The sequence below is a fragment of the Lepisma saccharinum genome, chromosome 26 (genome assembly GCF_977018435.1).
Source record: "Lepisma saccharinum chromosome 26, izLepSacc3.1, whole genome shotgun sequence".
NCBI classification, from domain to species: Eukaryota; Metazoa; Arthropoda; class Insecta; order Zygentoma; family Lepismatidae; genus Lepisma; species Lepisma saccharinum.
The window spans coordinates 11014650-11030194 of record NC_139254.1 but is presented as its reverse complement, the minus strand read 5'-3'; the positions used below and the strand labels follow the sequence as shown (position 1 = coordinate 11030194).

The window sequence follows — 15545 nt, the reverse complement described above, 5'->3', positions numbered from 1 at the left end:
CGGTTATACACACAGTTTTGTTAAAATTAAAAACAAGTTTATTTTCAATATCTTGCACACACCCTTTCTTCACATTCTAGCTGAAGCCGAGAGAATATTCCAATTACTTCGCCGCCACTTTGACAAATCAGATGAACGAGTGTGTTTTTGTATTCTGTGAATTTAACCTTTGTCAATTTTTGAACCAAATATTATCTGCTGTCTACATTTTCACTCGTCACTGGAAGCAAATTTTACGGAGTAGTTTTACCAAACTTCAGAGGGGGCTGAACTCCCCTGGCCCCTGCCTGGCTACGGCCCTGGTAACGACTAATGTGTTAACTTCTTTTCCCAGACCGGAAAAATGTTCGCTGTCACGGTAACTATTATATATAAAGAAAGTATTAGTACTTTTTCAACTAACACTTTATTCTTCCAGCCGATAGATGTCAGCAGCTGCTACCGGAATGTAGTCGGGTGCGTGCGTGCTGTACATTCGCTAGTGCAAGCAGAGGACGACCTTGAGTGTGTACTGGGACGTGAAGAAAACGAGAGAGAGGAAAATATCGCCTCACGTGATCCAAGTTGGATGTGGAACGAACGAGCGTTTGTTGCCACAAAGCCTACTCTGCTGACGTCATCATGCAACGAAGCTCGCTCGATTGCCAAATCTTGACTTGATCGACGCATGCAAACGAACCGTCAGGGCGATTCGAAACTGTTAGCTACGTGCTTTGCAAAGCGTCAGCCGTGAGTTAACAGGAAAAGGGGTGGCACGCCTGTCATTTCAACCGAATCAGTTCTCCCTCAAGGTGAAATATGAACCCGCCACATGACAGTGGCGTATCCCATGTTACAGTTTTTTAACCCCGGTAAACCCAAGTTTTTTTTCATAATATTTAGCTTTAATACATACGCAATTCCTCATTATATATAGGGCGTCCCAATAAAATATATACACAACATGACAGTGGCGTATTCTCCATGTTACCGTTTCTGCCGCCGGTAAACCAACGTTTTTCATAACATTAAACTTTGATCTATGCGCAATTGCTCATTATATACAGGGTGTCCCAATAAAATGTATTCACACTTTGAATGATTATAACGCCAGTGTTTATTAAGATACAGTTCATTTTTAAAGTTTAAAATAATCTACAGATATGGATAATTTTTCCTTGTCAACCCCCTGTTTTTTAAACTGATGACCGTTCTGGTCCGCTGGAAACCCGAAACAATGGAATCGCTAATACCAAGAATCATTCGTTCGATATTTGGACGCATTTTTGTCCAATCGCTGCCTTCAATTCATCGGCTGTTGCCGGTTTTGTACCTCCATACAAAGTCTAGTGACATGAGGTCTGGTGAAAGCGGAGGGTATTTTTGTGAGCCTTTCCTGCCAATCCATCTGTTCGGCATATTTTGTCAACACTCACAAAATTCCACTCTTCTGTCCGGATCAGCTGCATTGAGAGCATTGACTCTTCTTGGAATGCAATTCTACCAAGACCAAGACACTTCATTTTTATTTCTGTTAACATGTCTATGCATTTTTTGGACACTCTTTATTATTCAAATTATTGAAACAAGCTTCTGAACACCCTGTATTATTCAAATTATTGAAACAAGCTTCTGAAACAGAATTTAAGTAACTTAAAAACTGGTTTATGTACGTCACTTTTATTCTATATCACAAAGCTTGAAACAGCGTTGGCAGGGGAAACTGCTTATTTCTTCCTGCTTTCTGTGCCGCGCTTGGTAGAGACAGTGTTGCTACATGAAGTGAAATTTTCCTTGGTGCTGAAGTTGTCAGCAGCTTGTTTGGCGTTTTACTCCAGTGCTTGAGGCTCTCCTTGCGTAATCAGTATAAATATGGTGATGGACAATTTGCCTCTTACCCACGCTACCTTTCGATAGATATCGAATGTTGGATGGAACGCTCATAATGAGAAATCGAGATAATTTATATCGCATAAAGTTGGTGTGTGGTTTTTAAGCCCATCAAATTCTATTTTTGTGGAAGGTGTTGTTTCGATGCACGAAAGTATGAAGGAGACTGCCGAAATTTGAACGTGCGTTTTGTGTATGTGTGTGTACGTCTGGCTTGTGCGTTATTTTTTAGGTTCATGATGTAAATAAGGAGTGCATCTGCACTGAGTGTATGTAGCCTTGCAAGCGAGAATGACGTGCGTGGGTATTTTTAGCAAAGCGGAGATTGCTGTTGGCTTCTGTTTGTGATAAATTGGGTGCAGCGGCGGCAACTTAGTGGGGCCCGAGCCCACCCACTAATTTGTCGTGTTATTATTATATTTGTTATAGTTATTCGTGACAGATTGCTTACTGGGATCAGTAAGTACGATTTTTTTTTAAAAGAATGCATATTATCATGATACGTGGAAGTGAAGATTTGCAAGATGCAAACTAAATGCATCATATCGATTGATGCACCAAAGAGTGTTTTATGGCTTCTTCAAAGAATCAGATTCACATTTGATGCATTTGGTGCATTTTTGTATGTCGTGAAAGAAACTCCAAAATGCATAATTTGATTCAAGTAAGGATTCCTTTCAGTCGAGATACGCTTCAATGCATCTTTTGGTGCATCTTGATGCTTTTTGATGCACCTTCATGCATCCTTTTTGATGATGCAGGAAGGAACATCAACTGATCCATTGAAGTGCATCTCGACTGAAAGGAATCCTCACTTGAATCAAATGATGCACTTTGGTGTTTCTTTCACGACATACACAAATGCACCCAAATGCATCAAATGTGAATCTGATTCTTTGAAGAAGCCATAGAACACACTTTAGTGCATCAACCGATGCATTCTGGTGCATCAATCAATATGATGCATTTAGTTTTCTGTGTGTGTTTTGGTAAACGTATAACTCAAGTGTTCGAGTTCAACCGATAGTTTTCAAAAGTTGGCGCCCCTGATTATAGTTTTCAAAGTTTGGCGCCCCTGATTGGGTGTACCAGAGGCTGTATTCTCAATAGGCAACGAAAGCTTTGAATTACTGAAAGCGACAAGACCGTACGTGTAACACGTTAACTTCCAGTCACAAAACAATTTTTAATAGTTATTATTATTAACCAGTTTTAATTTATTGATGTGATCAATTTTACTTAACTTTTCTGCCACTTTTGGCTAATAAGGTGAAATGGATGAATGGACAATCACAAACACACACAGACATAACATATGCATGCATGCATAGAATTCCACCACCTGTGCCTCGTGTAGAAGCAGTAAGGACTTTTTCGAACTAAGCACAAGACTTTCCTTTCTCTGTCTCGACGGTTTCTATTTTTAAAACAGCCACACTTCCAAGACAGGAGTGAAGTTGGGTATCACCCATGGCGTAGTGATAGCGTTGTAGGTCCAGTTTCGATTAGCCTGTCTGTACATAAAGTACACTTACAACGAAAGCTCAAGCAAACGAATGAGACGTCCACAGAACGAAAGAGTGAAATGACCTTGGAGGGAATTAAACAGTAAAAGACAATGATTTGCCAATGAGATTTGCTACGGCTGGTGTCTGTCTCCCTTGGGCACTCCCCTTATTTGTTTTCGAAAGAAAAAGTAACTATTTTTCTCTTTTGTGCTTTCACGATTATGACTATTTTGAGTCAGTGCCGTGCCCAGGATTTTCGATTTTGGAGGGGGGTTTACGTATACTTTTTACTAACAAGGGAGGTTATCTAAGTGCCCCCTTCCGATTTCCATGAAACTTGGCAGGTGTATAGAGGGGCCCTATGCCCCCTGCTTCTTCCTATGCCATATTTACGTGGTTTCGGGGTCAGATCCCCACTTCAATTTCGCCTCATGTTACATTTGAGGGGGTTTTGCCTCCTAAAACAGTTTTTTTTTTTTAGCTGAAACACATAAACACGTATTTCTTCCTTTGGGCCCCTCTATACACCTGCCAAGTTTCATGGAAATCGGAGGGGGACACTTAGATAACCTCCCTTGTAAGTAGCGAGTTTTCATTTTACACGCGCTACGACGCCAGTGGTCTCGGGTTCAAGTCCCGGCCTTGGGCGTTTTTATTAGTGACCTTTCATCAGTCTCATTTCATCACTCATCCTCATTTTCGCGATTAGCCAAAAGTGGCAGGAAAGCGGAGTAAAATAAACGAAATCAAGATCAGTCACTCATTTCGCCATCCTTTTCTGCCTTCGGCGTTCTTTTTTTCTTAGAAATACTGGGCCAAAGGGGGGTTTTGAACCCCTATCAACCCTACCCTTGGGCACGCCACCGATTCAGATACACCTGAACTTATGTGTAAAAATGTGCTGGTTTAATATAAGGAGGAGCGATGGCTCTAATGCCCATCATTGAAACGTGGTTAAAAATCCTCAATTGGAGTTGTCCATTGACTTTAGCTCAAAATTTCAGTCAGCGCAAACCCCCTCCTCCGGATCTTGCCCTCATTCACAACTCTGCACGCGTAGCACGAAGCTGCAATCGATAAATTCTAGGGATGACGTCATCCCGTTGCGTCATCCGCGATGCTGGGACGTGACGTCATTTGGCTTCCGAGGGAGAGTGGGAAAACTAAATAACGAACGTCTTTTTTTCTCTTCCACCGTCAATTCGCTCTCGCTTCTCACTCCCTGTGCAATTTATCCTGAAGCTAATGCAACCAGAACGTTCTCTGTGCGTGGGTGGTTTCATACCTGTCAGGAGTAACTTAATTTGGATTCAAATTTATTACTTCAACGTGTCTCGCCGGTTTTTTTATTATTATTTCACTGCGCACCGCACGTGTATTCATTATGCTTGTGTTCCATTCTGTTTCGTCTTTTGTTCGGTAGTTTTTCATGTAATTGTTTAGAAAACCTCCCAAATTTACAGAAATATGGCAGTTCTGGCCCCCCTTTTATCCACTTGAATGCTTCCAGTCCTCCGTGTTAATGTCATATCATCCTTAAAATATCAAATAGACTCACCTGTATAAAGCCATCTTGGTGTTTATGCGCTCATATTTGTATTTTGTCAGTACAATCCAAGTCGAGTGCATATAGGAGAGTTAATTAACAGGTAGCGAAAACTCATTGGGTGATAAGTTTACCTCACCGTGGACTTGGAGAAACAGAATCTCGGGCACGATTTTCATGAAGTTCGATACAGTTTAACTGACATTTTCAATTGATGGTGTAGTATTGCATTAAATGACTCGAGAAAAAATACACCAGCTGCCTTTTCTGTTCGATTGTAAACCCCCCTTAGAAATTTAAGGCCATGCAAATATTGCAATATGATACGGGAAATGTTCAATATATTTCAAAATAATGTCGAGAACATAAATTTGGAATAAAATGTGTAATTTGCTGCATAACAGTGCGCAAAAGTGACAATTCGAAATTTGGTGAACTAACTATAAGGCTTTTGTATTTTTATCTGTCATAGCTTTGCCTTGTATTTTCACCTTAATTTTTGATAAATTTTACCAAACTATCTCTCTATCACTCCTAAACCTTGAAGTTCCATAGCTGCAGCAACACCAATTCCCTGACTTGGACATAAACAATTCAGCCTTGGCATTCGTTGCCAATTCCTTTCAATCTTCAGGTAGGTCCCTTACCACTAGGCTTTCCAATACAGATCCTGCAAAACTTTTTCTTTTCCCATTCGTTCTATGTACATGACCCACCATCGGAGTATTCTTGATTTTTAAAATTGAGCTCATAATGTTATCAGATGGATACTTTCTTTATCTCATGTTTAATTTTGAGCATATTTATAGTTTTAATACGGCTAGGCTGATCGGCACCGGACCTACAGTTTATAATGGGATCTGAAACACTATGCGTGCCTCTACCGGGTATCGAACCCGGGACCCCTTGATTACAAGGCTACCGCGTTACCATCACGCCATCGGGAGGCCAAATTCAAATTATAGCGATAAATATTTGTGTATTTACCATTATTTCGTTGTAAATACTCTGCAAGCACAAGTAGAATAGTTAATTGAATGTTGTGCTATTTTTACCTTTGCAACCCGACGAGTGCAAAATTTAAATAAATCAATGAATGTGTCAAAAATAGAGGTAACCCTCCCTCTTCCCCGACTTGATCACGCCTTTGTTCCAAATTTGGCTTCTCGAGTCTCGGCTATGTGCGCAATACAACGGCTGGTCACGAAATCGTGAAACAGGTTAAAAATATATTCTCGCTTAGTCACTGCCCCGTCTTCAAATCGGGTACTTTGCCCCTCCCCAACCCGATACCTTCGTAGTGCAGCCGCTTCGCTGAGAATTACACGAAAAAAACCGCGCACGCGCCATGATTTTTGAACCTGTGACCTTTTAGATTGCGTCAGGCGTCATGTCACGTGATATCGATCAGGAAGGGGAAGTCACATTCCCTCCTCTTCCCGCTTTCTCCCGCCGCTGGAGCGTCCCCGTAAGAATGCTGCTCGGAGTGATGGTCCATTTCCCATTCCTTAATCAGATCCCCTTGTTGGTCGGAATTGGAACCGCGATAGTGAATTCCTTTTGTCTGCTTCAGTGCTGACATCTCGCGGGGAGTAATGGAAACTTGTCCATCTCAATTTTTTTGACAAACGTTTTGTGACTGTTACTCCTAGTCGAATTCATGTCGTGGGCGTCACAAGGGGGGAGGGAAAGGGGGCTGTTGCCCCTCCTGGAAAATACATGTCAGCCAAAAATTCTATATTTCACACATTTAATATTATTTCAGTCACAGTAACTTGCGTTAATTAAAGAGCTGGCATTTAAAAGTAAGATTGCTACAAATCGTTGCAGGAACACGATATGTCCAAATTGAAGCTGTTTTCTTTGGTGGAAATTCATTGCTTGCCTTTCCTATACCCTGGGAAAATCCTGTGGGTAAAATATGTCATCAATAAGAGGCGAGAAATCAATTTTGAGCCGCAATTTTTACTTTTTAAAAAAGAAAATTACCTTCCTTGCCTTCGCGGCTACAAATAAACAAACACCTTTGTCGTAATAATACATTGACGATGCAGTTGTGTGTTTAAAGCAAAGCCTTTTCCTGGCATTTATTTTCTTTATCCTCTTTACTGTTTCAATTTAACCTTTTTTCCAAATCCTCTCCCCATTTATATGTCTGCCTGGTTCTTTCTTCAATTCGCCCTAAGTATATTTGTCTTTTCCTCAAGTGACATAGCTGTAACGTAGTCGCCTTATAATCAGTGGTTCAATACCCAGTGGAGGAGCATAGCAGTTCGGATTTTACTTTAAAGTTTAGGTCTACTCCCGATTAGCCTTAAAACCAAACTCAAGTACCAACACCCCTTTCTTTCATTTTAACTATGCAACGTCCCCCCGGTTGTACACCAGTCGTCAGAAAGTTAGTCCGCTACTCCTTTAGTCGGGAACATGATAATCTTTGCAAATTATCAGGGCTCGCTGGGTAGAAAAGAAACACAACACAGTATTCAAAGTTAAACGCAGTTTTATAATCACTTATATTTCCTATCATATGTGGACTTACAAGCAAGGTACAGATTTGCTTACGTTTCTGCCTGAAGAGGAACAATTCTATAGCATATTAAATCACATCACAATCACTAAACACACTTGGTTATAGAATTAACGTTGGACAAGACAAACGTAAATACACGAAAGTTTCTGTACTTAATTATTATTTCCGAGCATAGCCAGAATGAAACGAAAATAATTACCAATTACACTATTCGGGCATTCCATTAATCGTTGCCACGTTTTTGTTGATTTCTCACCTTCACCTGTTTTCTAACTGAGTCTGTTGTCAGGTGAAAAACATTCAGGTGGGTTCACTTCCTCTGTTGAGATGAGAAAGTGACGTCAACACGAATAGATTATGACGTATTTCTAAACATATACACAAGTTCCAACCACAACTGTATCAATCTAACTATAGTTGTCTGTGACAGCTTGCACATTATTTGAAGTAACAAACATTTTTAAAATCTTAACTTCTTACAAATATAAAACCTTAAACGCTCAGGTTCGTTACAACATCCATTTCGAGCATTAACATTTAAGTACTACGAAACAGTCTTAATTTTTGCTTTCTTTCCTGGTAATTCTGTCACCCCTTTTTCATGTTTCCACATTATCCATTTCTTTGCCTTTTTTTTTATTTCAGTCGACTCTGTGGCTGAGGGCGATGAGTTTTTGGCTCGCAGTCTCCTCATAGAAGGTTTCGGGTTCAAATCTAGGCATTCTTTTGTGAATGTCCCTCGTCAGGAGAACGAAGCAGCTGATGCTGCCGCCAAGTCTGCTGATGCAGATGGCAAAGTTCTCGTCCACCTTTTTCCAGCTAACGACCTGCAGAATGTGTTCCGTTCTTGACACTTGGCAGGCCGAATGGGATACGGAAACGGGGAACAAGCTTCACGCTATTAAACCCACCATAGGTGCTTGGCGTTCCTCGTCCCGTCCCTCTCGGCGAGAAGTTATTCTTACCCGCCTGCGTATTGGACACAGCCGGGTGATGACAACAGTATTTTATTAATATTTTTAGGTTTTTACGAAGAGCTGGTATCTTCCACCGTCTGTGAGGAGGCTTTTAGTTTGTGGCTGACTTTTTAATGTGTTGTGTTTGTCTTGTGCAGGTCTTTTTACAACCTTGCACTTTTAATATTTCCCAAGGGGCTTTTTACACCCCTTGTTTTAATTTCTCAAGTCAGAATTTTAGGTAAGAGGATATTTCCCCGAGTATATTGAAGGGTGCAAAATGGCCGTAAGTGCCGACGCATCCAATCATTTTAATTAATTCATTCTATCTAACCATGATACATCCTTAACGACGGGAGTAGCCAAAAGAGGCAGGAAATTCATACTCTCTCACACGTCTTTACAGACTCATTTCTCAGATTGGTACAAGATCGGTGGCCGAAGGCGTTAAGTTGTCTACTTTTGAACCTTCGAGTCCCGGCCTAAACATGGATGTTCTTTCTGAGTGTTCTTTCATCAAATCATCACACATCCCCATCGTCGCGATTGGCTGAAAGTGTCAGAAAAGCGACGCTAAATAACAAAAATACAAAATGTTGTACTTGTCCGGTGCTGTATTGCATCTTTAGACTAACAGTGACGATGAGGTGCAATAATGGTTAGATGAAATTAATTAATTTAATTGAAACAACAGGCGCATGCCCAATTACAGTGGTCAATATTGGATGCCACCATTACATTACCAATATCATAATAAAGATAGTTCGCAAGAAATATGAATGACGTAATATACAATTTGCATTAAATAACAATTGTGTAAAGAATTTAATTATTAGATTATAGAGACAAAAACACAGACGTAATACAATAATAATGAAACTAAATTGTGGGATATGGCCTTACAAGCTAATTGAAAACTGAAATTCTGTGAACAGAACAAAATATATAAAAATTCAAAGATAAGATCTAAAGTTACAGGGTGATTCAGTAAATTTTCACTTAGTTTGACCTTGATTTTTCCCATCGCGGCAACACTGTAAATCGATAGTTGCGAAGAAAGTGGACAGTCATACATAAGTCTTCTTGATGAAGAAATACGCAATGTAGTGCACAGCCCGTGATTCGAACCCGGGAACTTCAGTGACGAGCTCATGAGGATTTACATTTTTAAGACAAATTATTCCTTTTGTAATGCTTATTACTTAAACTTTTTCCGGGGGTGTAAGGGGTGGTCTTCTGGTAAGATACCCAAAATCCAACCTCATTTCCCCCGTAGTGCACCCCAATAACGGTAATGTTTGCAGGGTAACGAAGTTCTGGCGCCTGAGCCCACGGCCAGAATAATCCTCTGTTGAGTCGTGTTGTCCTGCGTTTGTCCTTCGTGTGTGTTGAGTGCCCTTTTACAGCCTCAGCTTTTAACCTACGTAATTTAGATATTAGAGGAGAAGGTCTAAATATGGGCGAAGGTTTAAATATGGGTTTTGGAGTTATCGGCGCTCCCGGGTGCTTAGTGGTGGTTAGTTTCGGCCTTGGAAGCTGTTATATAATTGCGACCTCCGAAAACGTTTTCCAGGTATGTTTTAACTCAGCGTTTTCTGAATTCTCATCTGCTTTGTATAGGTTATGATATTAGCGGTACATAAAACAAATATGGGCTTTTATAATGCCATGATTTGTTTGTGAAATACGTACCACAAAGAGCGAAAATAAATTAAGAATAATAAGAGAAATAGCGTGATGGTCTAAATATGGGCTATGACATGGTCTTATGCTGAGATCACATTTTCAACAAATATTTGGATGTTTTTCTTAATTTCGATTTTTCTCATTCCGCGTGATTTTTAAAACAACAGATTATTCATAACTATGAATTTTATAATGTTTTAGCGATAAATGACTGTTTTTTAAAATTTTAATTGCTTTCTGTGATATTGCCACTAGTAGCCCATATTTAGACCACAATTCTGAAACACACCATTTTACCATTTTCTGGAAATTGTTTTTTTTTTTTAAAAAATGAAGACCTTCTATACTTTAGCATGCTACTACATTTAAGTATATATTTCATAGATATGCATTTTAAAGGCAGGTGCTTGATATATTAATTGTTTCCTCCGCAAATGAGAAAATAAAAAGGGGGGGCCCATATTTAGACCTTTCCCTCTAGTCCTCAGAGACAGTATAGTTTTAAATCTCGTTAAGCAATAAATGAATGTATTTAAATGCTTTAAAAATTTAGAAAGTTTTGAACAGACATACAGTAAAACCTCATTAATCCGAACTAATGCGGGGGATGTTGACCGGTTTAACGAAAGTCCGGATTATCTGAAATAACCTAAAAGAACAGTAGAAAGTGCATTAAAACTCCGTTTATAGCAACAAAACAAGTTTATTATGGTGTATTTAAAGGGCATAGGCCTAAATACACTATACAGTACAGTGCAAAGTCTGCGGGAAACAGAATTTCATCAGTGGTTGACTGCCTTTTCTTTGGGAAGTTCTCTTGTTGACTTCTAGCCACATTTAAAACCTTGCCATCTGCTTTTTTTTGGCCTTTTGCCTGTCCGGATTAAGTGAAGTCCGGCTTATCGGGGTCCGTATTAACGAGGTTTTACTGTATTTTTTTTTGTTCGGGCCTTACTCACAAGTTTCTTTTAGTTAAGGGACTTATCCCCGTATTGTATGACGGGAAAATTAGCCTATGTGCTGATGTGGACATACTTTAAAAATTTAAAAAAAATATCTTTACTTATAGTTTATCCGGTAGTTTTGAAACGAAATAAAAATAAATGCAGTATTATCATGTCCCAGGTTTATATTTGCCTGGTAAGCATGTGTCACAGGTTCGCACCATCGCCCTACCGTCCATCTCTTCTGGCAGCTCGCACTTCTTTTCTCCGATACGTCACGTACGTCTCGAAATCTCCTTCTGCCCCGTTGCCATGGCGACGAACATAAAACATCATCTTCCCAGCCTGGTCGCAATGGGAAAAGGGACGGAAAAGGTCACGTGACGACCACGTATCCGGGGTGGGTTTAGGATCAATATCTAGCCGGCGTCACGTGTTTCAGCTGATTCACAATCTGGAAGCATCTGTTCCCAAGGGATACCCCCCCCCCGCCCTCTCCACATCTCCCTGTGCCCCCATTCCTTCACAGAACCCCCCAGTTACCACCCATCTTTCTTGTCTGTATTGAAAATGCATTAGTAATTTTTGCCTCTGGACATTATTGTACAGGGTGATTCACTAAATTTTCACTTTGTTTGACCTTGATTTTTCCCATCGCGGCAACACTGTAAGTTGATAGTTGCGAAGAAAGTGTGCATTCATACATTGACCCCATGAGCGGGTCCATATTTAGGCACATGTTGCTTGCATCTGTATTTTGACCTGGTAGTGTTGCCAGCTAAGATGATATGCCCTGACACGGGTAAGGGTAACGGCATGGCATCACTCATCAAACGTCTTAATTTCCGATAATTTCTTATATACAGTAAAACCTCGTTAATCCGAACTAATGGGGGGATAAGTTGACCGGTTTAACGAAAGTCCAGATTAACTGAAATTACCTAAAAGAACAGTATAAAGTGTATTAAAACTCCGTTTATAGCAACAAAACAAGTTTATTATGGCGTATTTAAAGGGCATAGGCCTAAATACACTATACAGTACAGTACAAAGTCTGCGGGAAACAGAATTTCATCAGTGGTTGACTGCCTTTTCTTTGCGAAGTTCTCTTGTTGACTTCTAGCCACATTTAAAACCTTGCATTCTGCTTTTTTTTTTCCTGAACGGATTGAGCAAAGTTTGGCTTATCGGGATCCGGATAAACGAGGTTTTACTGTATTTTTCTCAATGAAACGTGCTATTCTGGAAAGAAATAACGCTGACTTCCTCCAGTTAATTTATAGCATTTTCTGCATGGAGTAAATTGATTGAAAGAATATCTCAGTGGACGAAGCTTTATAATGCTAGAGCCCAATATAAATATCCCTCATGGTTTTCATGTTTTAAGCCATCAAGGTTTGGATTAAGCGTCTTTTGAACAACAATAGTCGTCAATTAATGTCAAAGTGGCTGTAATTAAACATAAGCTCAACAGATGGTGCTGATCAGTTGAATGCCGGAAGAACCCTGATCAACAATCAGCGTAACAAGATTTTAGGCTTAAGGAACGATGTACAGCCAACGGTAAAGATAATACTAGGCAAATTGTCCATCCTATTTTCATTCTTTTTTTTATTCTACTTCCTGTGTCATTTTAAAATATGGAATTCTGTTGATGAGAAGCAGATAGTATCCACTGCTTATTGACGTCTTTATTTCAATTATTGTGGAAAACAAGCCCACTGAAATGATGAACAACTCGCCTGCTATTTCTTTTGCCGTTGAGGGTACAATTCAAATAATGTTTGTACGCGTTTAAAATAGCCCCTCGAGTATAGAGGAAAATAAAAAGACCTAAAAATATCAAAAATGAACCTAAAAACGGAGAAAAGGACGTATAAATGTGATCCAAATTAATTAATAACTTCAGTTCTAATTATATATTTAATGAATATGCGCGGCACCTCCTTATCTGACTCTGAGATCTTTTCAGGCGTGTGCTGTCTGGTCCTATACACCGTGCTGAAAGCTTCACAACAAGCGAAAGTTGCCACTTACACCTTCCAGACAAGTTACGGTTAAAGGACCTTGTACCGTACCTGCTTCAGTCGTCCAAAAATGTTTTTCTCTCGTTTCAGGGATGGTTCAAATAAATTTATTTCTTTCTTTTATTTATTTCTTTACTACAGAAAGGATGTTTAAGAGGTGATGAACTGATGATGAATCGAATTGAGAATGGCCAGTAAAAACGTAGTCGAAAGAAGGTGAAGTTCTAAAAAAGGACCAATAAAACCCACCTTTTTCTGGCCTACAATGACCCAAAATGAACATATATTATGTTGGGCCTCGTCTTCAGACACTAGGAAAAAAAAAGGATTTTTCCTCAACTTTCAAGCCCTAGTAATAACAATTAGTAGGTACATTGAATTTTCGCGATGCGCGAAATCGCGAAATGTGAAAAAAAAGATGCAATTTTGATCATTCTGAATGTAACTACACCCCCAATGATGAAATATGCATGAGTTTTATTCGCGAAGTAATGCGAAATGTGTGCTTTTCCACGAAATGAACGCTGTTTCACGAAATAACTGTGAAATATCATCAAATTAAGTAGAAAACACGCAAAAACCGGCAATCGAAGTTGTGCGCGCAAACTGTCGATTTGTAACGAAACGTTTGCCTAAAGTTTCCTACCACTTGCAGCTGAAGAACGTTTTATCTTCGATCACATCAGGAAGACGCTGGAAATTTGGATTTCCCATGCACATAATCTCAGTTCGAAAACTTTGTTCCCTGTCAAGCTGCATGCCTTTCATTGCCCGAATGTCTACTCAACTTCCAGTTTCATTGAACTTGCTAGCTGTAGCAGCGATAAGATTAGTCTGTTCCCGCACATCAAGGGAAACAATGGTGCCATTTCTGTTCAGTCATGAATGAATTTTGTTTATCATCATGTGATTTTCAACATGTGTTTGTGTATGTGCACTTGTGATTATTTTGTGCACTTGTGATTATTTTATTTGTTGGACAGCAAGGATATCCTTTAAATACATACAATGAATAAATCACTTTAGAAATTTAGAAATGAAGTGATTTTGTGTTGATGTTTTCTTTTTGGTTGGACAGCTAAGTACTTGTGTATGTGTACAGTACATAAAAATGAAGTAGTTTATCAATTTATAGCTCTTTTGTACTATGTTGTTTCCTCTCATAATGAAAGAGTGCCAATTTTTTTCCCACCGCTGGTATATACCGCTGATCTAACATTTTATTTACCGCTCTCCTCAGTTTTTATTTACCATAAATTTGTCTCCCTAACAATTAGTAACACTTTTACAAATATAATCATTAATATCAATCAATAGTTAGACTATTACTGTTATTATTAACGGTTTGACTGTAACTATTAAAATTTTACTATCCTTGGGCTGCTGAAGTTGATCTCTCGTTATTTCTCTCTATATACGGCCATGTCAGTGGCGTACCCAAGGGGGTTAGTTGGGGTCCCCATTGTCCCAGTGACCCTACAAAGGCAAGATAAGATGGCAAAATGAGGGTTGACTAATAAAAAAAAGTATACATAACCCCCCTTTCGAAAATCCTGGGCACGCCACTAGGCTATGTGCAGATTGATACTGACATGAAAAATAGTTGCTATTCGAGCAAAAACGGGTTTACACTGCAGCCACTAGAAAACATTGCAAACAAATGAAAGTCGCTTTTTTCCCACTGCCACCCTATTTGCAAGGCAGGACCTTGCTTAACGTAAGTGAACAGCGCTCACCCCCCCCCCCTTCCCCCTCCGCCTGGTATTACAGCATGACACGACCCAGATACTTCCAGAAAGGGACGCACGTCATAGTTTATTTTTACACCGCATTTTTTTAAAAACTTTTTATTTTGTTTTCTATTTCAAGATCGGATTCGCAGGTTACCATGACGACCAAATGTTACTGGTGGAACACATCTCGGACTTTGTCGGTTGCTTCATTTCTCGTTTTGACGATTCGCCCATGGAGACAGCAAACACGTGACGCGATATTTTTCCTTTCTTCTTCATTCTCTAGTTTATAAATTCTCGGATAACAGGCTGTGTGGGCTTTTCCAAATTGAGAACCGCGAATATGGTTGGCAAGGTAATTTACTCGTTACGTAAATTACGCTTTACTTCTTGTAGAAAACCAGTTTTTTTACGCAGATGTAAAACGCTAATTTTCTTTCGTAAATTAGTGATATAAAAACTATTTTATATTGCATTATAACTTTAATTTTCTTACATTTTTCAGCACAAAGTCTATATATACTGAAGATTGTGTATACAGCCACATCACGCCCTCATCCTCACTAACATATTTTTTTAAAAAATAGAATTGTTCTTTCACATATTTTTAAAAGTTGAGAAACCTGTTCATATATACGTTTTGCACTAGTATTTGAATTAATAACATAACGATTAACGACGACTTATTTGGATTGTATGTCGAAGTTTTAGTAACAGCTTATTTATACGTATATACAGTAAAA

At 39.3% G+C, this 15545-nt stretch overlaps 1 protein-coding gene across 2 annotated transcripts in view; it reads left to right on the top strand.

Moving 5' to 3' along the window:
• cwo (transcription factor cwo) overlaps nt 1-15545 on the top strand; it is a 95789-nt gene that overhangs the window by 34989 nt on the left and 45255 nt on the right. The window lies entirely within an intron of this gene.